Here is a 27,208-nt window from a genome sequence, read left to right as displayed (position 1 = left end):
TCTTCACAGCATCTACTTGACTCAATCATGAATACTGGCAATTCAACCCCTTTTGTTCCCCAGGCAAAGCTGTTGAACGTATGGTTGGTTTTTCTCATATGTAACGTGAATACGAGCCACTTTCCGTTAGAAAGTCCTTCACAAGATTATCCTTTTGTTTAGGCAGATAACCTTCGTAAGCTTTGCTATAATCAATTAATTTTATCTCTGATGCAAGGGAGAATTCTGGAACAGAATTTTAGGTATAGGAAATTAAAAGATTTCACAATGTTAATATATTAATATATACCTAAAGACGTTGTAGGAGATTTGTACAATGTACAATTTGTAAAATTTGTAGAAATGACCTATAAAAATAACGTCGTCAGAATTCGAATGCTTATCAAACCCATAAACTAATGATGATATTTTAAACTGGTTACGGTTATTTAACTATTACTATATACCATTTTATCTTATTCTTGCAATTAATATAAGTATCAAATATAAAACGTAAAATATAAATAAGATAAAAATATCTTGTAACAAGTTAAATAATATTACATCTGATGATCCCCAGGTGCATCAATCTTGTGGGGATCAGGATATTTCCGAAACAAAATAATATCATGGAATATTTTTTTGTAATTCCGTTGAGGAAATGGAGAATTATCAGGCGGGAAGATATTTCATTTGACCTACACGTAGAGAGATATTAGGAATAAAGAACTATTTATTGTTTTGCGTTTGCTCGAGAGATATACTGGCAATTCCTGGAAGAAATACCTTAATTTTATTGGCCGTTAGGTTTGGCATTTTATTGAAACATGTGTTGAAACGCACTGTTGGGCGCTACAAATACTTTCTGAAACATCTGAAATGTTACAGTAATAAAGTCAGCAACTCGGATTTAGAACCTAAAGCGGGAGAAATTGGGAAACGGTTTTGGAGAAAAACACAATAACACATAAATAAATAAATGCTTGCCTAAAAGTAGAAAATATATTAAAAATAATAAATTTTGTAGGTATCTTATGCTATTGAGGATTTGTTGCACAAATATGAAAGCAATTTTATTATTTGCATCATTTAATTTTCATAATTTCTGATTTTAATGTTATGAGCCTGATAAAACCATTCTTAAAATTACGCTGATTCGTTTTGCCTTAACATATCCAATAACCATTCAGAGGAGCTTTTAAAGTTTATTTTAGCTCACACAATAATTCTTCGGTCATCCGTTATCAGATTGCAAATTAGGTGGAATTTAAACAGCAAGTAAATTTGTAGTTTCAGAGAGTGTTGTGGCAACCAGACAATGTAGAGGCTTATCCTGAGACAACTGCTTAGTCGACCTGTGTATTAAGTAAGTTAATTTTGTATTTGGTAGCGAGCAAGGCTAGAATCCACGCTAGCTGGAGTCGTGTTACTTAGTCGTTAAGAGTTAGTTTGTGTACTGCACTTACTTAAGTATTTGATTATCAATTATCGGTAGCTAAAATTTGCTGATTTTTAGTTCTACTATAAAACACAGATATTAGTAAACCACTTACTTAAGTTTTACCTTTTATTTATGTTACTGAAGTTTAGTTAAACTTTTATTTAATGCGAAGATGGAATTTCATAAGAAAAAGGAAAGATTAATTAATTATTTAAAGATTAGTTAATTATGTAGTTAATAAGGTTTAATCATTCAAACTGAGGTCATATAAATGCAATGTTACAGAAAAAGAAAAAAATTTTTTTTTACAAAATTTTTTAGAAGTGCTTAAGAATATGCTTGAGTTGTCGACTTCTGCACAACTACTGAATATGTTTTATATGCGACCATATCCCCTCTTAAAGATTCTCAGTGCTCCTGATATTAGGTTCTTATATTCAGACCATTTTTGTCATCAGACTCTTATTTCTGTGGTCAATACAAAAATTCCAGAATAATTTTCTTCAAAATATGAACCTCTATTTAATTCTGTTACTCCGCTGTTATGAACTTTTTAAACGTTCTATCAATTGTTTAAAAAGTATGACCAATGAAATTTCCTTCTTCCTTTAAATCATATTCTGTAAATATATGCACCACTTCCTCAATGAAGTTATGCAAATACTTACTCAGCTGGTATGTTGAAAATGCAAATCAAAGACTTTCTAGAGTCATTAGTTTATTTTGGAACAGGAGACGTGAAAATGTGCAGTACCTTCACCGGTGCTCGAACCCTGGACTTCTTGAATATGCATCGAGTATACATCCGATTAAAACACAAAGGCACACGGAAAATAAGGAGAAAATACATTATAACATGAATGACACCTTTTGTTGTGGACAGTTTCAGGTTGAGGGCAACTCGTTTATCTTGGAATAATTTGAGAAAATAAGTTCCTTTTACGAAGTAAAGGAAGTATCGTAATTTCGAAAAATTTTGGTCATGAGATTTCAACGATTATATATATTTTAACTATTTTTTGGATGATATCTGTATGTTCTGACAGAATAAAGGACTGCTTATTCCAAAACGGATTGCAAAACGAATTTTTTCGTGATATCTCTACATAGGTACATATCTCGCATAAATAAAACACGATTAGTCGTAGAACATTGAAATTTTGTATATGGGTCTGCTGTAACATCTAGTTGTGCACCTCTCTTTTGTATTGCAATTGGCAATACGAAAAGTATACACATATATACCCATCAATTTACTCAGTTTAAAAGTCCTTACTCGGCCTTTATTTTCACAAACTGGTCGTAGCATAATTCCAATTACAGAAGTGTTTTAAATGACGAAAATATTCATGTTTTGCCAATGTCAAATTAAAGTTTTTTTAGACAAATAACGAAATCTAACTTCTAATGGGCTGTGTCATTTCTATTTATATTTGGGAATGTCTTATTATGAAAAAATAAATGCGTAAGAAGTTGACTTTCGTACGACAAAAATTACTGGGATGTTTAATTTTAAAATTTGCTACTTCTGATGTCATTTTCAAGTTGCTTTGCGGAATCGATTGATTAAGTTGGAATAATTTGAGAAAATAAGTTTAATTCAAATGCAGCAAAAAATGTGTATAATTTGATAGGCCGTACAAGAAAGCTATGTGGTGTCCACATCAGATTTTTTAATTTGTGCTATTACATTTAAAAATTATACTTTTATTTTATTGTATTTGGGACATCATATGACACAGCAATATAAAAATATTTTAGTTTTAAAATTGACTCGATTTCTAGTATTTTCGAGGCTCTTCTTGTCATTTAAACGATTTTAAAACTGCTATTCATTCAGAGGCTTATTTTTATGACATTATTTCTAAATAAAAAAATTAAAAAGAAGCTATTATTTTTATTTCGTAAAATGTCTAAATCTTAGCAGTTTTCATCTGATAGGCCGCAATTTTTGAATCTAGGAGACCCTTTATACACTTGACTTATTCAAAATATAAGGTTTAAAGGCTTGTGAAAGAACAACAAGATTTGTATCTGGAGTGTTTCTTAAAAATAAGCAAAAATTCGAACAACATTTTATTCTTCGTAGTTGCGTCTCACAAAATGGCAGGAAACCGCGAGTAAATACGTACGCAAGTCAACATCAAGGACAAACTGCTCTACTCGGGTTGATGCCACTTAGAGAACAAGCGCAAAGCGCAAGAAATTCTAAACTAATAAGTTTAGCAATACATATCCATATTTACGGAAATGATCGTTTAACAGTTACCATTCCAGTTACCATACTCTACGTGTATTAAAATAAATTTATTGCTAGTAAAAATGTTGGTACTATTAATGTAATGATGCCTTGATGCTTGCTAATACACAAAAATCTCTGTAACTACATCGACCTGTCAGCATTTAGAAAATATCTTTAATTTCAGAGTTATCGTTTACTTGATGCGGAAATGTGGTCCAGGATGGAATTCCAGTATGAAGTTTTATGTTTTTATTATTAGATTTTGAAGTTATTTGATAGATTTTACACAAAACCCTTTCATTGACTGGCAGAATTTCTACACTCAGTACCTAAAAGTAATTAAAAAGAAATTCTCTTAATTTTATTATCGATTATTTTACCTCTTTTTTTAAGATATAATTGAATTTTTAGTAGTCGAAGGCAAATATTTTATGATCACCTACATATTAGGTCATATTTTTACAGTTAGCAGAATAACTGAAAAAATGTAAAGCAACAATTTTGGATAAAGCATTATTACTTTTGAAAAAACTAATTCTATAATATCATAGCCAAATCTGAAAATGAAATAAACTTATGAGGTAAAATAGGTGACAGACTTCACTAAAACGTAGCACGATCTTTAGACTGCAACGCTGATGACACGAAAAAGTTTTTATGAATATCGTAAAAATTTCAAATTGGCAACAAATTTAGTTTACTTGAACTTACTAAAAGTCATACTCGGCTCTGACTTGAAGAGTCGAAAATCATACCCCGTCATCAAACTGGATTCGCAGATTTTGAGTGGTTTAATGAACTAGTGTTAAAGACATTTCCTTAAAAAGTTTCCACTTATTAAACGACTGGATGTTAGACTGCGTAATTTTGTATGTTATTTTCTCCCTTCTTACAGCCTGCCTTTGTGACGTAATTGGAAGCATGTCCGGCTAAGATTGAGAGGTCCGGAATTTGAACCTTGGTTAGGGTATTCCACACTTTTTATCTTATATGCTTCAACAAACCTCATAACTGTACAATAGCGCCCAACTAAAGTATCGTCACTCTCAGGACTAAAACATCGTCACTATCAGGATTAAAATATCTTCACTATCAGAACTAAAATATCATCACTATCAGGACTAAAATATCGTCACTATAACTCGCCACTATCCGGATTTGTCGATTGTGTCCCTGGCTCCGCAGTCAGCTTTTAAGTGGTGGATAATTTAAGATTAATATAAGGTCTTTTCTCTTTACCTTGTGTCTTCATGGCGTAATTCAAAACATGTTCGGCTACAAATCGGGAGGTCTGAAGTTTGAATCCTGGCGAAGGCACTGCACATTTTTCCTCTTTTGACAATTCTAATGTTCTGACTCCCGATTTGACCGTTATTTAGCACTGAAGTGAATGCTTGATTTTACATACTTTTGTGGCAACTCTGTTGCATTCTGTTCTTGGAGAACTGTTTCAAGAACCGACTGAGTTGATAATAATGATTTTGAACTCTCGTTTTGTTAGTAATTTAAAAGAGCTGATGTTGTAAATAAATTTGTAAATAGTTTTAGTTCGTGTGATGATTTATTCACATATTGAAATGACTTTATTGGACCTTTTTTTTTTACGGTAAGAATTTCCAGACTAACCTGACTGAAAGTGCAAAATGGTGCTTCACCTAATGACTCTAATTTTTGTAGCTTGCAGATGTGAATTGTTTTTTTGTTTTCATAGATCTGAGACAGCTGATTTCAGAATTGCAGATTTTCTGCCATCGCCTGTTGAGGACTATTGTTTTTTAATTAGTTAGATTATGTTTCGAGACTGATTCATAGTTAAAAACAAACGAGTTTAAAGTACACTAATAAGCCTGTGAGGAGGTGGGAAAAATACTGTTATCTTAAGAAAAATCAAAAGTTATGGAAACTTTTGATTTTTCAGGTATGAATATTTTTCCTGAATCCCGCATTACAAGTTTTGTCTTGGAAATTTCGAATTCGATGAAATGTAATCTGAAAATGAGTTTAATTTGAGGTGAAAAATACTTGTCCGTATTTGCTTAAAACCAAATATTAATAAGCAAACGAAGGAAAATATTTGCTTTATTGAATAATGTGTACGAGTTCCATTTATTTTAAACATACAGAATTTGTATAATACAAAGATGTACACTGCATTCAGAAAACAGCTTCAAATTTCCTTCACAAAATTCTTTTGAAACCATAATACGCGCTTCATTAATATAGAGATCTAGAACATGTTTTCGAATTTCCGTTAACACATTGAAGGTAAACAAAAGATATTTTTACGCTATTGTCTTACTTACTGCAAGCTAGAGTAACTGGATTTTGGAAGCAACAATTATAAGTTCTTCTTTAAGACAGAATAAATAAACCTCTCTTTAGAATGAACCTCTCCAGATTCGGTTTGGTAATACTGGTTTAATTAAAAAGGAACCAGTCCATCGCAAACAATCTTTATAAATATTCTATTAGTCTCTCCAACTCAAAGAGATTCAATGAAATAATTCTATCTCAACAAGAAAAGAAATTACCTTAGAGCCTTAGGCGATCAATTCAGTAACCGAATCTCAATGAGTTTTGTAAAAAGACGTTGGAGGAAAGGGCCTACTACATCCTCAAAATCATAACGAATAGCTCCTTTCTGATAAACTCTCATCGACTTCCTTACTCTTGAGTCCTTAAGGAATTGAACGCCATTTTGCAGTAATCAATAAATTAATGGACAAAATAAAAAAATAGTATTAAATCCCAACGGAAAAGTTTTAGTTTCACAGTTCTTATACTCTTAAATTACTACTTTGAAAGAGATTTACAAGTACATTTTTACCCTTCTAAATACCTTTCCATAATCATTCAGTCATTGCAGATATCACACACTTAGTTACTTATTAACAATATCTAATGCTCGTATGGAGTTGAATTCCTAAGAATTTATCTGTCTTTCATATGTATTTCTAGAACTTTTAAAGTGTTCTACACCAAAAAAAAGAGTGTATTAATGTAGTAAGTTAAATAAACTACTAAATATTTAAATATTTGTGGTGTTTAATTACTTTGAAAATAAATTCTACTAGTAGTTTGTTTTTTCATTCCGAATTTTACTATCATGTTTTTCCAAATTTTGACTTTTTGCGATTTTTGTAAATAACTTTGGCTGCTTTTATAGCAGAGTACATTTTTTCTTCTTTCATTTAAGCACTGTAAAACTTTTATGCTTTTATACGCAAAGTTTACATAGGTATGTTGATATTTTTATCTTTTTGTAAATTGTGTTATGGTTATGTATGTGTTAACTGGTAGATTATGTTGAATGATTTTATCATATATTCCTTTATCCTTCTCTCACTTATATGAGTTCTAAGTTTCTTATGTGTTTAGTCAAAACGTTAAAGTAAAACAATCCATTTTTATAAGCAGAAACTTAGGACATGTTGATAGTATGAAGATTATCCCATAGGGTGGAGCAAAGCCTGTTTGAGGTACTGAACAATTCTCAGGTTTTTAAAAATTTTATTGCTTCTAGATTATTAAATTTTCACTAACTAAAAATATTAATCTATAGCCTTAAATTCAGTCAATAAAAATAATGAGATTATGTCAAATAATGTTACATATACAAAGGCGTTATACGGTGCAGCTTTCAATTAAAAATGTGAACAGTTTCCTAACTTATTGATTAAATTGCAATTATTTTCTTCGTTATTTTAATTTGCTGTATTTTTATCATTTTATCTAGTTAATTTCTCTGTTAGTTAAATGGTTATTTTTCTGGACGATATCATTAATCAATTTTTAATCAAACCGATTTTCTTGAAATATTGCACGCATATACACTTATGATGATAATACAATACTTCGAATATATATTTCTAAACATTAGATTCTGACTATGGTTTTTCAAAATGTAATATATATTTTAAAATTTTAATCTCAAATCAATATTTTACGGTTACTTTCTTCCTCCTTCCAGCATGTCTTCGTGGTGTAACGATACGGTAGCACATTCGGCGCGTATTCGAGAGGTATAGGTTTGAGTCCCGGCAAGAGCTTTTTCATGTCCCCTGCTTTAAAATAACCTAATGTCTCCATAAACGCGCTCAAACTAAACAGGTGGTGGACAATAATTTGTCACCACCATTATTTGGCGACTGAGTTCCTTAATTCTCAGTCGTCCTTTAAAAGGCGGAGTATATAAGTTACTTTCTTCCTCGGTTGCGCATGATTTTGCGGTAAATTGGAAGCATACCCAACACGTATTCGAGAGATCCAAGATTCGAATCCCAGCGAGCATATTTCGTAAGTGCACATCTGTATCGCCACCGAGGGAGTGACTTGGCACCAATGGGCTTGAGAGTGGACCAATGGGCTTCCAGTAATATTTCTGTTATTTATATAACGTTTGTGCGCTTGAAGCAAGGTGATTTAATTGTTTTGCTACGAAATTCTTGTACAAAATAATTAAAGCATCATGGATCTCTTGTGAAAATTTTCAGTGTGAAGTTACATCAAGTATAAGCATAATTATATATATTGATAGAAGAAATCTTAGCATTGTATATGAAAAGGATGTAGCGTAGCGGTATCTTAAATTTAAATTAATAAACATAAGAATACATCAATGCGAGTGGACTGTAGTTTAACTTTTATTCAGCGATTTCAACTTTAGAACACAACACAGCAAAAAGGCAAAGCATGAAAGTTACAGTTAGCATTTGCAAGAATGCAAAAACAAAATACGAGCTGCGCATGCAAACTGCGCGTTGCGGAATAAGATCTCACAGACAGGCAGACGACTCTGGTGGCCAAAACATTCCACTCGGCGCTGAAACATCTTTTCAAATCTAAATACCTTTTGCAAAATAAAATTGTCATAACAATATTAAATTATGCAAAAAAGTGTCATTAAAATATTCACAAGAAAACATAATATGAAATTATGAAATGAAACTAAATTACTCTCAAAACAGATGCACTTGATAAATATTGATAAATATTGATACAATTCAGGAACTTAATTATATTTAAAGCAAATTACAAAGTTGTAATGCTTTAGGAAAAAAAAGAAAAACTTATGCACTGATAGGCAAAACACTAAGTTTGGGAACAGGCCTTTCGAAAACTCCATTAGCAGTTTTGAGCTTCACGATAAACACAATATTATCTGAGCTAAGAAAAACTTCCATTGGTTTTTCCTCTTCGAGATACAAAGCGCTTCAAAGCGACACTAAATTATTCTGATGTTAGATTACCTACCAATTCAATATGTATAGCTCTTGTAGTAAAACACACGAATACACTAATGTAGCATTTCATTGGTTTTACTCCTCGACCTCGGAGTTCACTTAGAATGGCCCGGCATAGTCAATTCCAACCTTGGAGAAAACCTTTGACGGAACGACTCTAGATGATGGTAAGTCAGACAATATCTGGGTAGATGTTTTAGCTCGTACACGATAACATTTCTCACATTTCAAAATCTGTTGTCTTATAACTGACCTAGCGTGGATTATCCAATATTCTCTTATTAATATTGCCGATAGCAATAGCAGGGGGCCAGCATGAAGATGGGATTCATGGAAATGATTCACTATAATCTGGGTTATGTGATGTTTCTTGGGTAACAAAATAGATCATTTGTACATCATTTATGCAATTGAAAGCCATTTTTTTTTTGTAAAAGTTCACTTAGTTGTGAAATTAATTCTACTGCGTTCTTTACTGTGTTTGAACCAAATAGGACATCATCAATATAAGAATTATGCAATATTATCTCAGCTGCGTTTGGGAATTTAGCTCCTTCATCAATTGTTAGTTGTTTGAGTACGCGAGTAGCCAGGTATGAAGCCGAATAGTGCCGTACGTAAATGTGCACAACCTATAAGTTTTCATCGGCTTCAATGGATCATCTCTCCGCAATATTTTTTGGTAATCGCGATCTTCATCATGAATTTGAACTTGTCGATACATTTTCAATAAGTCGCTAGTAATGGCTATGGGATAGAATCTAAACCTCAAAAGAATAGTAAATAAGTCGTCTTGTACTTTGGGACCATTCATTAGCATGTCATTAAGCGATATACCTGATGTAGTTTTGGCACTAGCAATTGAAAACGACAACGACGCGCAGTTTTGTGGTAAGACTCGATTCCTTTAACACGTGATAATGAGGTATGTAATAATGCTCATTTACTTTATCTAGATTATCATCGGATAATTCTTCCATGTGTCCATGTCATAAATATTCGGACAGGAAGGCTTTATATTGTTGATATACTTCAGGAGTTTTTATTAGCTTTTGTTACAGACTAAAAGAGTTGCGCAAGGCTGATGGTCTGGAATTACCTAATTCATTTCTTTTAGGTTTGAATGCCAATTTTACTGAGTAACGACCATTTTCACTACGGACGTGATTTTCCACGAAATGGTTTTCTCATCTTTCCTCTTTAGTTAAAGGTTTCGATGTGGGAATTTGTTCCAAATCCTAAAATGATTTAACTAATTCCTCAGTATTTACGTTTAGCTTATTGACTGAAACTTGCTCATTGTTTCGGAATTCAAAATGTGTAGTTCCAGCAATTACCCATCCTAACTAAAAGCAAAATGCAAATGGAAGATTTTTGCCCCTTTTTATTACCTCTTTATTGATTAAAGAAAGGAATACGTTAACTGCCAGCAAAATATCAATTTCTCCCGATTCATGAAATGTAGTATCTGCTAAAGTTAAATCTTGGAAGCTTTTATATAAATTCAAAGGTAATGTTACACTTGGAATGTTTCCTGTAATTTTGTCTATTACGTAACGGACGTAGAAATTCTGTAACTAGTATTAAAATGTGATGTAAACAACAAGTTAACTTCTCCAGTAGTAGTTGTATTGAAAGTACCTAAGCATGACACTAATATCTTCGAATCCTTTATGCTCAGTATCCTAAATTGATAGCTGTTTCTCGAAGAATGAATGATTTTTCACTACCTGAATCTAGTAAACATCTACAATTTATGAATTCATTTGAGTTTTGAACTTTAATTAAAGCAGTACACAAAAGTACATGACTACGTTTACCCTCAGCATGAGCTACAAAATGGTGATTTTCATAGTTGTTTGCACAAACAGTTGGAGAAACCTTACTTAAGTTGTTTTCTGTTTTAATTTCGATTTCGGAACGAACACTTGTGCTTCCGGTGGAGTGAAATTAGATGCAATTTTTGGTTTGAAATTATTTTCTAAATGCAAAATGCTATGATGATGCTTAAAACAATGTTTACAAGTATTTGCACTCTTACGCATTCTAACTTTATGGACATTAGACAAGCAATTAAAACAAAGTTTATTAGTCTTAAAAAACTCTATTCGTTTTTGCACTGGTAAGTTTAAAAAAATTAGAACACTTGTGTAAAAAATGATCTTCTTTACAAAATAAGCAAGTAGAATTAGTAATCAGAGAAGTAACCCTATTGTACACTGGTTTATCTGATTTATACGTTTTGCTAATTAAAGGTTTACTGTTCTGTAATGTTCTAGCGTAATTCTTCAAAAATTCTATCAAGTCATTCAAATTTGGTATTTCGTCTTTTTTTAATTGACGCTCCCACCACATATTTGTCGAAACATCAAGTTTTTGCAAAATAATATACATAAAAAAAGTATCACTAATATTATCTATCCTTTGATTTAATATTTCCAATGAGCCAGTTATTTCGTTTACATTATCTAATAAATTTAATATCGAGGATGCAGATTCCGTTTGTATTTGTGAAAAGTTAAGAATTCTTTTAATAAAAGCAAATATTTGTTCTCTTTTATTAGAAAATCTCGCTTCTAGTAAACTTCAAGCAATACTGAAATTTTGATCAGCTATGGGGATTGACTGAATAATGCGATAAGCATCATGTTTCAAAGAACTCTTTAAATATTGTAATTTTTGAGCTCCAGAAAGATTTGGATTGTTACGAACACTAGTGTTAAATAAATCTTTAAATGTTACTCATTCTGTTAAATTTCCGCTAAATGTGGGTAAAGATAATTTTGCTAACTTTAAACTTCCAGAGATTGATTCAGGTACGTCAGGTTTGTCGCCATTTGCGTTTACGACCTTGTAAATCTTTAACTTACGAATAATTTTTAAGTGAACCTCCTCAATTTTCTCTAAGATCAACCGTTCTTCCTCAACGAAAGTGTCTATATTATCATCATCACAATTTGTATAAATTTCGCTAAACAGAGATTTGAAATCTTCTTAAAGATTTAAAATTTTTCTAAGATTAATTCAGCTTCAGCATTATCTAAGTTATCATAACCTATTTTCTCGATGAATTTCGTTAACTGTGTTTTCAAAACTCTCTTTCGTTTTTTTTCTGTATCTGAAATTTTGAAAAGATTCTGAATTCTAGATTTTACTAATACTTTAATCACAATAAAGCAGCAATAAAGAAATGTCAAATGCACTTAAAATGCGTTAGCGTTTTTCACTCACCTCGTACACTGTATCCATTGGGTACCTTGAGAATTCTAAACCGAAAGTGTATTGTCAACATCATCATGAAGACGTAGAATTCTTTTTCACATGCGCGTCTTTTTCTCGAATCTTCGGCTCAACGGAACAAAATAATATAGCATAGCGGTATCTTAAATTTAAATTAATAAACATAAGAATACACCAATGCGAGTGGACTGTAGTTCAACTTTTATTCAGCGATTTCAACTTTAAAACACAACACGGCAAAAAGGCAAAGCGTGAAAATTACAGTTAGCGTCTTCAAGAACACAAAAACGAAATGCGAGCTGCGCGTTGCGAAATAAGATCTCACAAACAGGCAGACGACTCTGGTGGATGTTATATGATAATAGCCGAACTAGTTTTATTCAAAGTGAACTTTCCTAATTTACATTCCTACATAAATAGTGTGTTAAATTTCGCATTAATAACATTTTCCTCTTAAATGTGTTTCCTGTACAAGAAATATACTCTTTAAACAGAATGAATGTACCACATTCAAGAGGAATATATTTAATTTATTTATGCATAACTTTTAATATTAACAATAGGTATAATCAGATCATTCAAAAATCTATTTTGAATCTTACACTTTGAAAATCAAAGGAATGCAGGCATTGGGATAAGAAAATACTAGATCCATTTTAACATTTCCAGTTATTCTCAGCTCAATAAAAAAATTATACATTTGAATTCATTTAATCCATAGGCGATAGTAAATGCATAATATTTGAAGCTAATTTATGCACAATTTCAAAGATTCAGAGTCACAAAAACAATAAAAGCTCATTGGTCCATTTTTGAAACCCCTCTCTCAGTGGCGATACTGATGTGCACTTATGAATTATGCTCCCGGCAAGCATATTGAACATTTTCACGTCTTCTGCTTCAAAACAACCTTATGACTCTACAATAGGGGCCCGAAATAAAAGGTGGTAGACAATAATTCGTCACCACCAGGATTTGGCGACTGAGTCCCCTAATCCCTAGTAAGCTTTTAAAGGGAGGAGCATATATAAGGTATTTTCTTCCTCCTTCCAGCATGCCTTCGCGGTGTAATGGTAGAACATTCTGAGCGTATTCGGGAGGTGCAGGTTCGAGTCTCAGTGAGGGCATTGTTCATTTTCCTGTCTCCTGTTTTAAATGAACCTAATGACTCTACGATTTCAAAGAGCTTTCCTTAAAGATTAAGCTAATAATCGTAGAACCACAAATTTTGCCCAGTCGTATTATATATTGAGAAATAATGTTTAAAAAACATTCGTTTGTAATCTTAAGGCATATTTTCCAAAGCTGATAAGTTTACTACTATGAATAGTGGCTACTAAAATTAGTGCCGGTAAAATGTTTAGCTGCTAAAATGATACTAAAATATTAAATAAAAACTTTAAAACAGAAATTTAAATAAAATTAATATAATCTCAATCATGTAGATCGGAAGATATTGGAAGGAAAGTGGAGTGACATATTCGCTTATTACCTAGAATTCTACATTCAGAGGCAATGATTCTCCTCCGTCATTACTTTATACCTTTTATACTATGTCGTACAAAATATGGGTAAATATTCGGACGATATAATATACGTATTTTAAATATTCAATATATTTCTTATTCATATTCATTCATTATATTTATAATACTATATATATTTGAAATTTATTTTGAATTGCATGACTTTGATTAAATGTGCAAAACAATTTTTTAAAATTTGTCACAACATTTTTGTTCATAATTAATTAAACACAAAAATATGGAAGTTCTTTAAAAGTATTGCATCTAGGCGTTAACAGAACCTCAAGAAAGAAGAAAAATGATTACACCGATGTAACAAATTTAAGAATGATTATATTCATTTTGTTAAAATTTTGAATTAGTCATTTTCAGTAACCCATGATTTTAGTTTAAGTTACGGGCGATCAAACGTTTTGGAACAGGTGAAAGTTAATTTTTTTATTTTTTGTGTATTTAACCGAAATTGAATTATTATTGAAATTACAATTATTTAACTGGGCAAGAGGCATCTGCATTAAGCATTACGTAAGATCGCATGATTTATTTGAATGACGCAGTTTAAACTTATAGCGCTATTTTTAAGATAGATAGAGGAAGTCCCCAAATTAAATAAAAAATGAAAGAGGTTATAGCCAATTAAAATTCGAAGTTTGCTTTCATATTTTTTATCTTACACACACACACACACATATATATATATATATATTGAGCTTTCGGTTTTAATTTCAACATCACTACATCATATTATCATGCAATCTGTAAATTATTACCATATAAATTATTATTTCGATTCTAATTGTGTTGACGTTTTGTTTTAAATGAAGGGAACGCGGAATGTTTGCTTAACATTTACACGAACAATCCATTTTTGTTTTACACCAACTATCCTTTTTTTACTTATTTAAAGATCCTTTCATGTTGATTTCCGAAAATTTAATTCCCCTTATCAAGTAAATATATTTAAACACATAATTTTTTCGAAAATATTCTTAAAAAGAATCATGTGAAGGTTAAAAAGAGAAGTAAGTACTGGCTAAATAATAGTTCTGTAAAGATAGCTAATTCGCTAATGGAGGAGGAAGAAATATTCAAAATGATTTTTGATGTTGAAATAAATAAAATCTTAGATCTATACATTTTTTCTTGGTGATCGAACATTATTCTGATTAATAGGAGTATTTTCGTTTTGTGTAAGCTTCTAATAACGGAAAACGCAATTTGATATCAAAGAATGAAAATGTATATCGCTTTAGAGAATGTTTGCCCTCCGAAATAATAAAAGAGAAATGTCCATGAATCTAACAAAAATAGCAGATTTTTTTTTAAATCTAAAAATTGAATTTGAAAAATATCATAGCTTCACAGTAAGTAATAAATAATACCGATAGCCGTATTTTAACCTGAGTACTTTATAACCCAGCATTGAAATCTCTATGCCTTCGATTAAATAGCATTCTTTTGAATTTCTTAGGTATAATGAGGTTTTTTATTCTGCTATAAAGATAATTTTAGATGTATTGCTTGCGCAGAGCAGCATTTTTCTTGAAGATGAGAAACTATGTCAGGCGTTACGGTGTAAAGGAAACGATACTGAGGGAAAAGAAAACAAAACAAGCAAATAAAACCGCTCTGTCTAGTGGTATGTTCCACCAAATTCCTACAGATTCTTGATGCGTATCATTTTCCTTTTTCTTTGCTGTTGTGTATATCTCTAGGTTCTCTTTTGTTTCTCGACATTGTAATAGAGAATTCTTGTGGGACGATTTGATCATGCACCACTGACACCAATACTGTCCATCAGACACAGTCCTAGTAATATTCCCCGTTGAGAAATAAGCGCTGCTCATTCAAAGACAGGAGATCAAATTTCGTTTAGTTCTTTTTTCATAAATTATCTATCAGGTCTATATGCTGTGCCAAATAGATCATATATCTATATTTCTGAATGAGCTTCATTCTTCCGAAATATTGTATTCAGTGTTTTTGAGAAATATGTGGTGTTACGAATTTTGTATTTAGTTGGCTACTTTTAGTACAATTGTCTTCAAAATTGTTTTATATCCCCGTGCAATGCAGCACGAGACTAATTTTAAGAGAAAACTAAGACGAAAAAGTAAAAATACAGGAGCACGCGCATTTAACATTTAATAAATAGATATCTCGTAATTTATATTTAAATTGAATAAATGCAATTGTGTGTTAGCTGTAACTGTACTTCTACATTTTTGCTTTTCAGAAATCTCGAGAAAATAAAAATTACCAGAATGTTCTCGTGCACGATTAACAAACTTTAAAAAGCCGGAGAGAAACATCTCAGTTCATTTGTTTACTAAGTTGTTGTTGCTTACTTAGCTGCTGTAATTTTGAGATCGGATTAGCTTTCTCTGCGTTTTGAATGGTGTTCTATTTAACGTTTAAGTAGTTTAAAATATAACGACTGTGGGATATTGTACGAATATATGTGAGGAAACATTTTAGCGTTTTGTTTATTTCTTGTGATAAGAATAAATTAACTATTCATCAGACTTGTGCATTCAATCAATTGCGAACCCGTACGCACACAACACTATTAATTATTTAGAAAAAGAGAACGACGTATTTAAGAAATTTTTTGGACAATATTTAAATAGAAACACGTTTAGAAGAGGATAAAAACAGCACATTTAATTATAATGTTTGTGGTATTGGGTAGCCCCAACTTGCCCGTAACAGGAGTAATGACTGCTATGAACTGGAAATTACACAAACTCTTAAGAAGGGTTTAACTCCCTTTTTATTCCACTTTAGAAGTTACAGATGCGTTCACTTGACGCTCACAAACTACGCCGACCCGGCGGTTAAATAAAAATAAAAAAGTACAACTAAAAATAAATAACAGGATGAATAAATAACAAGTCACTACCTACGAGGCTCTATAAACGTGACTAACTTAACCGCGTTCTAAGATACAGCTGAGATTTCAGCAAACTTTCAGAATAAGAAGTTTAAAGATTCAACTAACTGCCGAAGTAGGCACACAGGCCAAAACGCGCGGTTCTTAAACTTCTACCAAGCAACCTTCACGCTCGTGAATCAAGAAAGCACACTTACAAACTCGTTTCTCTTCTATTTAACTCAAAATTACTTCTGATAAAAATTTGAATACTCTGCGCGTTCTACTAAAATTTACATACTCTGGCATTGGCAATTCCAGGGGAAAGTAAAGGCTTAACAGGAAAGATAGCTTAAACTTAAAATAAATGTTAGTTAAAATAAATATAAACCCTACATGTTGATCAACGGAAAATGCTGATACGTGCAAGTAACTCCTGATTAACCGATTCTTTCTAAAATAAGCTACAATAGTTTACTGCAGAAGGATTTTTGCTTTTAGTATTCCAAAACTTTAGGGTGAAACAAAACTGTCTAAGGAAAATGTAAATTAAAAAAATAATAAATTTAAAATAAAGGAAAAGTAACATTTGTGAGATAACAACAGTGGCAGCCGATAATGCCATAGTACTTGGAAGCTGTCGTTTGGTACAATAGGATCTAGTTTAACTCTACATAATAGAGAATAAATAAAATTTGATTATTAGAAATTTTAACTGTCATTTTTACGTGAGTTTTGAACTCAGTGACATAGTGTTTAAATGGTCTTGTAAATGTTGTTCATTAATACCATTTATAACTTAATTTTTCTCAAATGTAGTAAGGTGTTTATTTTCCCAGTATTCACAGGTGTTATTTTAGTTTTGAATACAATTTAATTTACATAACCAAGGGAATTTGTTCTTCGGATTAAACTGATTGAAGATACAGGTAAATTGTTAATAGTCGTTCTCAGTTATTTAAAATAGAGTATATGATCTTTCATGTGTTTAGTTACCATTGTATTAACTATGGAAATCCTACATTTGATTTAACCATGGGCATCACTCCCACCATCATGTCGGTAAATCGGAAGCTATAGATCAACTTCAATTTAAAATGGAAAATCATCTGTATTTAACAAAACTTTTCTTCATAAAATAAACATTTTTTTAAAACTTTTAAAGTATTTTATGTTAATGAACAAATTACTATGATCTAAATTTTTAATGTAAATTCTCCTTTCCGTAGGTCTTATCAGGATGCAAATTAAGTTGTAAGAATATTCAAGTCTAGGGTTTTGAATGTTTTAGTCTTAGAGATTTTGTTGCGACGCCTGCAGTTTACCTTCTATCGCTTCAGCTCTGCCACTGAATATTTCGGCTTTAGGAACTTTGCTAGCAGACGTTAAATCGCGCCATTAAAATATTGATTACAATATCTCTAAACTGAATTTTAAACGTCATCAAATACCGTTTAAAAATGAATACAATCAAAATACTTTTATGTGCAGGTTGACGGTATTTTGATTGTAAGCACGAGTTGTGCCTTTTGTTCAAGGTCAAGAGTATTTAAAAATATTATTTAGAACCTTCTCAACACTTTGCCATAATATTTTAGAAGGAGTGATAATTCGCTTGCCGGTCTTATAGTGCTAGTAGAACTTTGATATAATATTTCACAATATGGATTATATGACTTTCTTGGGATCTACGATGCTTTAGAATTTCAGATGTGCTCTTTAAACCTTTGCATGTTTCTTGAAATTAAGTGTTGTAGAAAGAAAAATTAAGAAAAAAAAAAAAAAAAAAAAAACCTCTCACATTCTAAAGGATAAAAATTAAATTATAACTGTTATTTTGATATTTAGTACAATAGATATAACACCAAATATCTCATTTTAATGAAGCATTTTATCTGAAAGTAAACTCTAACTATTGCATTAGTATGTATATGCTGGTTAAATTCAGTAATTTCAGTTCAAATTTATAACTACCTGTCACAGAAAAATGAAGGCTATAACTTCCTTTTATTATTGCTGTAAATTTTCTTGTTTCACTAGATAGTCTGAAAACCGTTTAATAGTTCCTTTCACTTCATCATGTGCAATAACTTTGTTCAAAAGAGGAGCGAATGAAATGTTTACATAAATCATATGGATTACCGGGAACGCAAATAAGTATTATTTACCATGGTACTTAGCATATGGCTCTAGAGACATATTACATACATGAAACATACATAGTGCAAACGTTTGTACAACTTAATAGTTCAGTATATTATAAATCGCAAACTACGCATTATTAAGAAACACGTGCAGTATTATCAATTTGATTAGTTAGTTAAGCAGTTATAGTTTTAATTTAAAATATGAACTGAACGGTAACATCTCTCAATCATCTTTATACTACTCAAATGCCTGCACGCTTTAGCAGCACTGTGCGAGAATACATCTACAGGACATATCCTGATCGCTGGATTGGCAGAGGCGGACCAGTCGCATGCCAAACGCGATCCTCCGACCTGATTCCCCTGAATTTCTACCTGTGGGGATAAATGGAATCCATGGTGTACGAGACGAAAGGAACATTGGACATGGATCTCATCACCATACGGTGGCACGTATTCGTGACACACCCTCCCATTTTCAACGGGTCCGTGAATCCATATGTGGACGTTGTGAAGAATGCATTGTGACGAATGGAAGGAATTTTGAACATCTTCTGTGATTTAGTCATGTTCATTAATAAAAGTATATTAACACCTCTTCCCACATCTTTTCTTCCCCCTCTATGCTTGCGAACACTGCCTCCTAGCGGACACCATTCGCATTTTCGAACACAAGTTTCTATGTAAATCTTGGTTATGGTATGACAGACTAACATGTTAAGTTTGGCAACGACCTTTTGAGACACCTTGTATATATATATATATAGATGAAAATTGGTACGTAAATATTGAAAATTCCAAGGCACTTATACTACTCATATGCCTTCGGTTTTCAAAATGTTTCCCCCTTTTAAATAATTATATGATTTATTTTAATTTTTATTTTTGAATTTATTTTGAATTATTAAAAAACAATAGGGTTTTTCAATTCTCGTGACGTCGGCTTATTGATAATTATTTTGCCTGCTCGTTGAAAAAGACCATAAGTATTAACCATCTGTTATTTTACTAAAATTTGTATTAACGCTTTATTTGGCTTTGTTGCTCAGAAGCAATACATATTTTCCCAGTTGCTAAGTAAAGGGTTAAACTGCCCCTAATTATTTATTTATTTACTGCCAGAACCAATAACCTGGGTTTTATTTCATGATATTTTCTCTTTAGTTTTATGATATATAGTTTTTCTTTTCGATTAGACAGATATTCAGTGTCAAAAGAGCCAAATTCACATTTAATGTGAATTGGTGAATGTGGATTTGAAAGTATGAATATGGATATGGAATAAAGATACATCATATCCCTTGTACACATATATACATATATGCAATATTAATTCAGAAGATCTCTTGATGCTTCTTTATCGCACAGATTGATAAGGTACTTAACGGAAAAGAAAAGCTTTCAGAAATGGTCGTTGATTTCAGTTTATTATTTTATTTCTTAATTGAGCAAGCCTTGATACGCGTAAACAGATTCACACATCATCATTTGTCGTGCGCTACTCACCTCAGTTTATAGTCATAGATTTACAGTTATAGAAGTGTTTTTAAATGACGAAATTATTCATGTTTGGGCAATGTTAAATTTAAAGAAATTGAGTGTTACTTTTTAAGTAGCATCTACTAAGATTAAAAGATCCTTTTATTAAGAATTCCAAATATTTGAACAGAAGGCACTGTTTGTGCTTACAAGCCAGCCAGCATCTCAAAAAAGAAGGACTTTAAATTTAGACTAAATCATAAATTAACCAAAAACTACTCAGAAATAATTAACACGCAAGTTGACTCAAATCTACACCAGCGTGACAAGCACTATTGGCAAGAATAAAAAGAAAATCCGAAGATAGGCTGCTATCGTAGATATTCAACTAGTAACGTAGCCTTTAGCAGGCAAAACACTCTCTTTCTACCTCATTTAAATACGCGTGAAGTAAAATTTGCATTCTGGCTGGAAAACGGAAAGGGTGAAATAACAGTAAAGCTACGTATCATAAAATAACCTGCTAATTTAAATAAATACCTTACAAACGAAATCTAACTACATACATTATAGTGTATTTCTCCCGCCTTCGTGATGTAGTGGCCAACACGCTCGGCGCGTATTCGGGAGGCCCGTGGTTCGAGTCCCGGTGAGGGTATTGCTCATTTTTCATCTCTTCTGCTTCCGAAATAACCTAATGTCTCTACAGTGGCGCCCGAACTAAAAAAAAGGTGGTGGATGATGATTCTCCACTACCAGGATTTGGCGATTGGGTCCTCTAATCTCCAGTCGCCTTTTAAAAGGGGGAGTATGTAAGATATTTCTTCGGCCTTCGTAGCATGTCTTCGTGGTGTAGTGGTCAGCACGCTCGACGCGAATTCGAGAGGTCCGTGCTTTGAGTACCGGCGAGGGCATTGTTCATTTTTCATCTCTCCTGCTTTCGAAATGACTTAATGTCTGAACAACATAATAACAGTTTATATATGTAGTCAGTCTAAGAATAAATATCTAACCCTATTTAATGTCAGTTTATTGTTGTAAATATCTAACAATATTTAATATCAGTTTATTGTTGTTCTAAAAAGAGTGTTTTATAGTCCTTATGAGGAGGTTAGGTGGTCTCCACAGCATGTATTTTATTTTTGATATAACCTCTTTTTAATTTAAATTATACATAAATAATAAAAATTTCCTTACATCTAGTACAAATAACTTCTTAACTAAAATATACTGTAAACTTAAACAAAGAAATATTGGACACACGAGACTGACGAATAGTGAGACGAATAGTGTGAAATAAAAATTTTATAAAGGGAGAAGCTATGAATAAAAGTATTTAAAATCAATGATGTTGGCAGGTGATGTTTAGGAAATAATTTCGTAAGAAAATTTGCAGGTTAAAATTGCATTACTAACAACAATAGCAAGGGAAAGCGTACTTTATCCAAATACGCTCAAAGTGCTTACGTTGCTACTCAATTTACTTTTCTCCTCAACTGAACAAAGGAGTTCTCAAGAGGATTCTCTTGATCCGATGGCAGTTCAAGCGTTTCGAATGTACTTAGGAAACGGAATTTCAGAGAATAGCGTTAAAGTTTAACTTAAATAACGCTACTCATTATTTTGTTTCGATTTCGGATCTCTGGCACCGAAAACAGATATCCTAGGATGTACCTAAGGCTTAGCATCTTAAAAGGCCCAAGGAAAATAGCGCAGAGGAAGGAGAAAATATAAAATTTCCTAAGGGAGAAGGAAACACACAAAGCGTTTTATTTTCGTTTAAAAAATAAAACGGAAACCAATATTTGTTGCACATAAAAATCTGTGATTTTAGTTTCTTTTTTAGAGAGTAATTTGAATTGGTTAGAATAGTGATTTTTGATTCTTTTTAACAGAGGCACATGACGTAAAGCTTACATTTTATTTATATGTTTAGTGAGTATTATTTTTAAAACAATGATGAAAAGTTTGTAAGAATTATTTAATTTTCTAATAGTTATTCTTAATTTTGAAACCCTTTTCTTTAAATTCTTATTTCCCACTTACAACTCTTTATCAGAATAAATTTTTAGCATCGTGTTACATGTAAATGAGTAGAAAGAGTATATAAAAGAAGTATCGCTTACCTCAGGAGGGGGGAAGAACTTAGGAGTGCTTAGGGCGCGTATTCGCCATCAGGCTGCTTCGTTTCTTAAAGCTAACTATTCTCGGCCGTATTGAAAATGCCTGCTGATATTCGCCGGTTAATTTAATTAAGGGCCAAATTACTAAACTTATTAATTTTGTACAGCTTCGGCTAAGTTCAGTTCAGTTTAGCGTTAGATTAGTTTCTTATCTTGAATTCAAGCCCAAGTGGAGGCTTTTTTGTAAGCCCGAGAAAGGGACCAACTGCACTTTTAGTTTGAGATAATAAAGGGTGAGTTTAAACCTTCTCTGGATCTTGTCGTTTACACACTTGGACTCAGAAATAAGTCTCTACATAATTCAACTAGGTTTAAGTCAAGCATACTTCCAGTAGTTAGAAACATTGTAAGTTTACCAAACAAAGATTTTTAATTATAACTGAATCATGAAATGCATTATTTACTTTTAAATTAAATGCCGCGTTCACATGCGCGGAAATAGAGCAGCAGCGGTTTGATATTTATGTAATTTTGGTTATCATTTAATTGAAAAGCACTTTAATTTGCAATTACTTCATTTTATCTTAATAAATATTTTTTTTCTCGTTTGATTAAATTATTATTAGTGTAATAATGGATACTAGAATCTGAAAGGAAGTAACTGTCTGTCGGGATGAACGAACGATATTACCATAACCCTCTTGAGAAGCTTAAATGAATAAAATGAGTCCAAAAAAACGGTTACATGTCTAATTTCTAAGCTCTGTAACAAACCTTTGAATTTACAAACACCTTGTATGTATCGTCTTTTACGTACTGATATTTCTTGTGAAAGATGCATGTCGAACTGAAATGGTATAATACATACTAGCAGGTACGATTTTGTACATTCTTTCTACAAAGTTCAGAACAGTGTCTGCAAATTTTTCAAGCTGTTCTGCGTTTCAGTTTGAAGTATTTGTATATAGTTCTCTTAAATTTAAGATTGCTGATTTTTATTACTTGAGAAATAATTTAATTTATTATTACTATCGCTACTTGGAATGATTCTCAAATTTATATGTGTTAGCACTTCTGGAAAATTCACACATCTGGAATTTCCTAGATATATCCAAGCTTCTAAGAATCACGGTATAAATTGTATTGGAAAATAGTTCCAGTTGCATTAAGAAATGTTTACTTGCATTGGTGTTTTAAACCAACTCTTCTTCTAGACATGTATTTTACCAATTTATCACGGAATTCTGTTATTGATATTTACAAAATAATTTCGACTTTTTCGCACCTTATTTATTCGAATGTAATTTCGTCAGCATTTTCTATAAAAGAGTTCAACTGAAACCCTTCAGTAGTGTGTGGCAGCTTGGCGCGATTAAATAACTAATTAGATGCGAAGCGAGCATGGCCTTTTTCATGAATTTTAATGAAATACGAAAGCCTCTCTTCTGACAGCTTAAACTATTCCGCTTTCCTTTCAAAAACTTCCAGGGGATTTTTGTTTACTTATTTTTTCCCAAATTTGGATTGTTCGCCTCAGCATACCAACGTAATTTGTTATGCTGCCTGCTCTCGTTTCCGAGTGCTTTGAAGCAAGCAAAACACGGCAGCTGTGGATCTTCTTCTCATATCATTCCAAGGAAATTTGAATTTGAAGAAATTTGAATCATGTGTTCTCAAAGCGCTTTTCTCATTTGATGCCTGCACGTACGTACGTTTAAGTTTGCTCGCTAAAGATTTCAATAGGTTTTATTTAATTGCCTGTTTTACAACTTTTCCTACTTCTTTTTTTCAATTACGGCGTTCGAGCCTTTCATCGTCAGCCACTTTACCAGTCATTTATTCATGATGATAAAGAAAGGAAAAAAAAATAAAAGATTTACAATAGCGATCCTGGAATATTTATTGATCTACAAAAATAACAGAACAAACAAATGATATACGAAATGAAAAAACGTGTATCTAGAGGTAAAACTAATGCTTCATTTCTGTTGTGGGTGATATTAGTCTACCATCAACAGCTTATTCAGTTCTCAAGCTCTCTGGTAGATAATTTTACAATTAGCTCATTTGTTAGTCCAAAGGGGCAATTTGCCTTTGAAGGACTATTAATTTCGTTTTGCCATTTTCCGCCGAAAACTTTAAAAGACTGTATTACTCTTAAAATCGTTGTCACCATATATTAACGCTCTGTCTTATATTTAAAGAAATTAAATAATGAAGAATCTGCATAAATGTATGCATGTTTTTCGTATTATGATAAAACAACGGTATCTAGAGCCATCAAAATTCAAAAAACGTAATCTTTCATAGAATATGGGCATGTGGAAACCCTATTTTGAATTTAAATTTTGTTTTATTGTCTATTTTAGATTTTGTAACACTTCAACGAATTTTTTATTAAAAACCTAAACGATTTCAAAGCGAGCAATGGCAATACTGTATTACGTAGAACATGATATTTAATAAATAAAGGTAACACGGAAAATGTTAAAAAACGTCCCTTTGCGCGTAATATAAAATCTGAAAGCTTTCAGGTTTTTATTTTTTTAAACTAATAAAATTATTGTAAATTAAATGACTACTTCATTTTGTGTGAGAAGGAGAGAGAAATATAGAAGTGAAGTAAAGCATCTTCCTAACAGAAAAAAAAAAAAAAAAAAAAAAAAAGAAAAAAAAAAAAGGCCAACAGGTTCAGTACATTTCTAACAGCGGGTTGCATTATGGTCCAAGACAACTTCAAAAAACTCAGGGAAAAGCTGCGAATTTTCAACTATCTCATAAACAACGTAATCATTGTTGAAGATTATTCTCAGAACGAAAACTTTCAGGAAAAAAAGATTAACAATTTGGTAGGATATCTGAAGATAACGAAGTATGCAGCTGATTTTCACATCGTAATTAGTTAATCTCCTTCGTGAAAATACGGTTGAGAGTTTGCTTAAAACAGTAAAACACAATACGTCTTGATTAAAGGTAGCGTATGAACAGTTTCTCATACATTTTTCAATAAAAGATATCTTCAGCTTATGTTCTTTTATAACGCTCTGACCATATCTCCGAAATGAATGATGAGTGAGGCTAGAAAATACTTATATTAACCGCTAATTAGTTTGGGTGTAGTATTAATTTTTGCGTTTTGTTTATGTTTGGTTTCCATCCATGAACCAAACAGTTGGGATTATTTATAATGCAGGATAATTCTACAGAAACATTTAAAATGTGTCATTAGAACTCCTTTATGAGATTTGTTAAAATTATATTTACATTTTATTATAATGAATTTTGCGTTAATCTATTAACAATGCACTAGCGTTCGTGTCACCTTCTTTACCATTTAGCGCAAGTCAAACTGAAGGGTTTTCATTTCGAGAGAACCGGAATCATCTCAAGAGCCCTCACCTTGCGAAGTGGTTCTTTCTAGCTCTTCTCTGTCTAAATCCTGTACTTATGTTGTTGGCTGACTCAAACGAGAATGGCTGACTCATAATGCTCAGTCTTAGGTATTGCACATGTCTTCATGAAACACTTCAGCATCAGCTAGCTCTCTGTTGACGGTGATCGGAGTAACGCTCAAGTATCGGCTTCGAACATAAAGCATGTATATCCTGGAGAATAAGCGATGGCTTATTCAACGGGTTTCGAAAATTATCAGTAATAACACAACGCAAAGTATAAATTCTGATCAAAAGAAAATATTCAGAAAGTTTAAATTTGTTTCTGAATAAAAGAGAAAATAACTGCAAAGATTTCTGAAATGCCCATTTTTGGCCGAAATACCTACGGAAATAGGGCAATTAGATGCAGTAAGGTCCGTCAACACTAGGCATTGCTCGGTTTCTTATGCGATGCATGGAGCGAACCACATCTTTCCCCTCTCTCTCACTACGTATCAAATACTCACTACGAATCTCACTACGTATCAAAATAATGGCAGGACATATTTTCAGTACTGATTGAATCATCGAGTGAATTACATTCTTCTCTTCTTTTACTGTTGTGACATTTCTATCAGTTTCAGTATGAAGTTTTGTTTTAAATTAGGTTTTGTTCTTTTAGTGTTGTTAAATATAAAATGTTGTTTGCATAAAAATTGATAAGTTGTTAAAATTTAGATCTTCGAATAGAACTGAAGCTATCATGGATAGCTTCGATTTGGCATTTTCGTTAAGCACTTCCAAGGAATCAAAGGATCTACTATTAAATTGAGAGTGGCGCAGTAGTAATAAGAAAAGTCCAAATAGCGTCTTTTTCAGAAGACGACAATGGAATTTCATTCGCAGGAGATGCTGGCAACCGTAATCCTCTTTGTGTAGTATGTGGAGAGGATTTTTTTTCAAAAGGAAACCTAGTACAAATAAAATGTTATACACGCTTTTCTGCGACTAGCTAAAAATTCTAATTTATAGCTAATGTATGGCAGACATATTATTCAACTAACGTATGGCAGACAATGAAAACACAATTTAAACATAGTACAAACAAATTATCGTATCTCTAAAAGTGGCAAAAACCACATAATTGTTGAAAATGTTCATAACTCCTTACGTAAAGATATTGTTCAGTGTATATGTTTCCTCTTTGGAGCTTGTTACGGACTTAAACATCACACAGTAACTGTTATTAGTTTTAGATTTCTACCTTGTGGATATTTGTAAACGGAACTAGTTAGTTGAGCAAATAAACGATGGATTTAACTGAAATGTCTGCCCGCTTGTTTCCATTAACCTCTACATCATCAGTACAGAAATTGATATCCACACCTCTACAAGTTTAATTTCGGATTTAAAACTTCAGCATTTACAGGATAGAGGGTGATGCATGGGAGGAAGTCCAGTCCTACTAGTAAGTTCCCTTGCCCCATGATCATACGGTGTTGAGGGTGTCGGAAAATGTTTCTAAAGCCTTCAGCGTACTAT

At 32.1% G+C, this 27,208-nt stretch overlaps 1 long non-coding RNA gene across 1 annotated transcript in view; it reads left to right on the top strand.

Annotated features, from left to right (window-relative positions):
- LOC146998279 (uncharacterized) overlaps positions 1-27,208 on the top strand; it is a 159,620-nt gene that overhangs the window by 71,997 nt on the left and 60,415 nt on the right. The window lies entirely within an intron of this gene.

This window comes from Stegodyphus dumicola, chromosome 3 (genome assembly GCF_044657685.1).
Source record: "Stegodyphus dumicola isolate Sdum_Otavi_A_Nest chromosome 3, ASM4465768v1".
NCBI classification, from domain to species: Eukaryota; Metazoa; Arthropoda; class Arachnida; order Araneae; family Eresidae; genus Stegodyphus; species Stegodyphus dumicola.
Note: the sequence above shows the minus strand (reverse complement) of the source record. Positions and strands in the feature narration are given on the sequence as shown.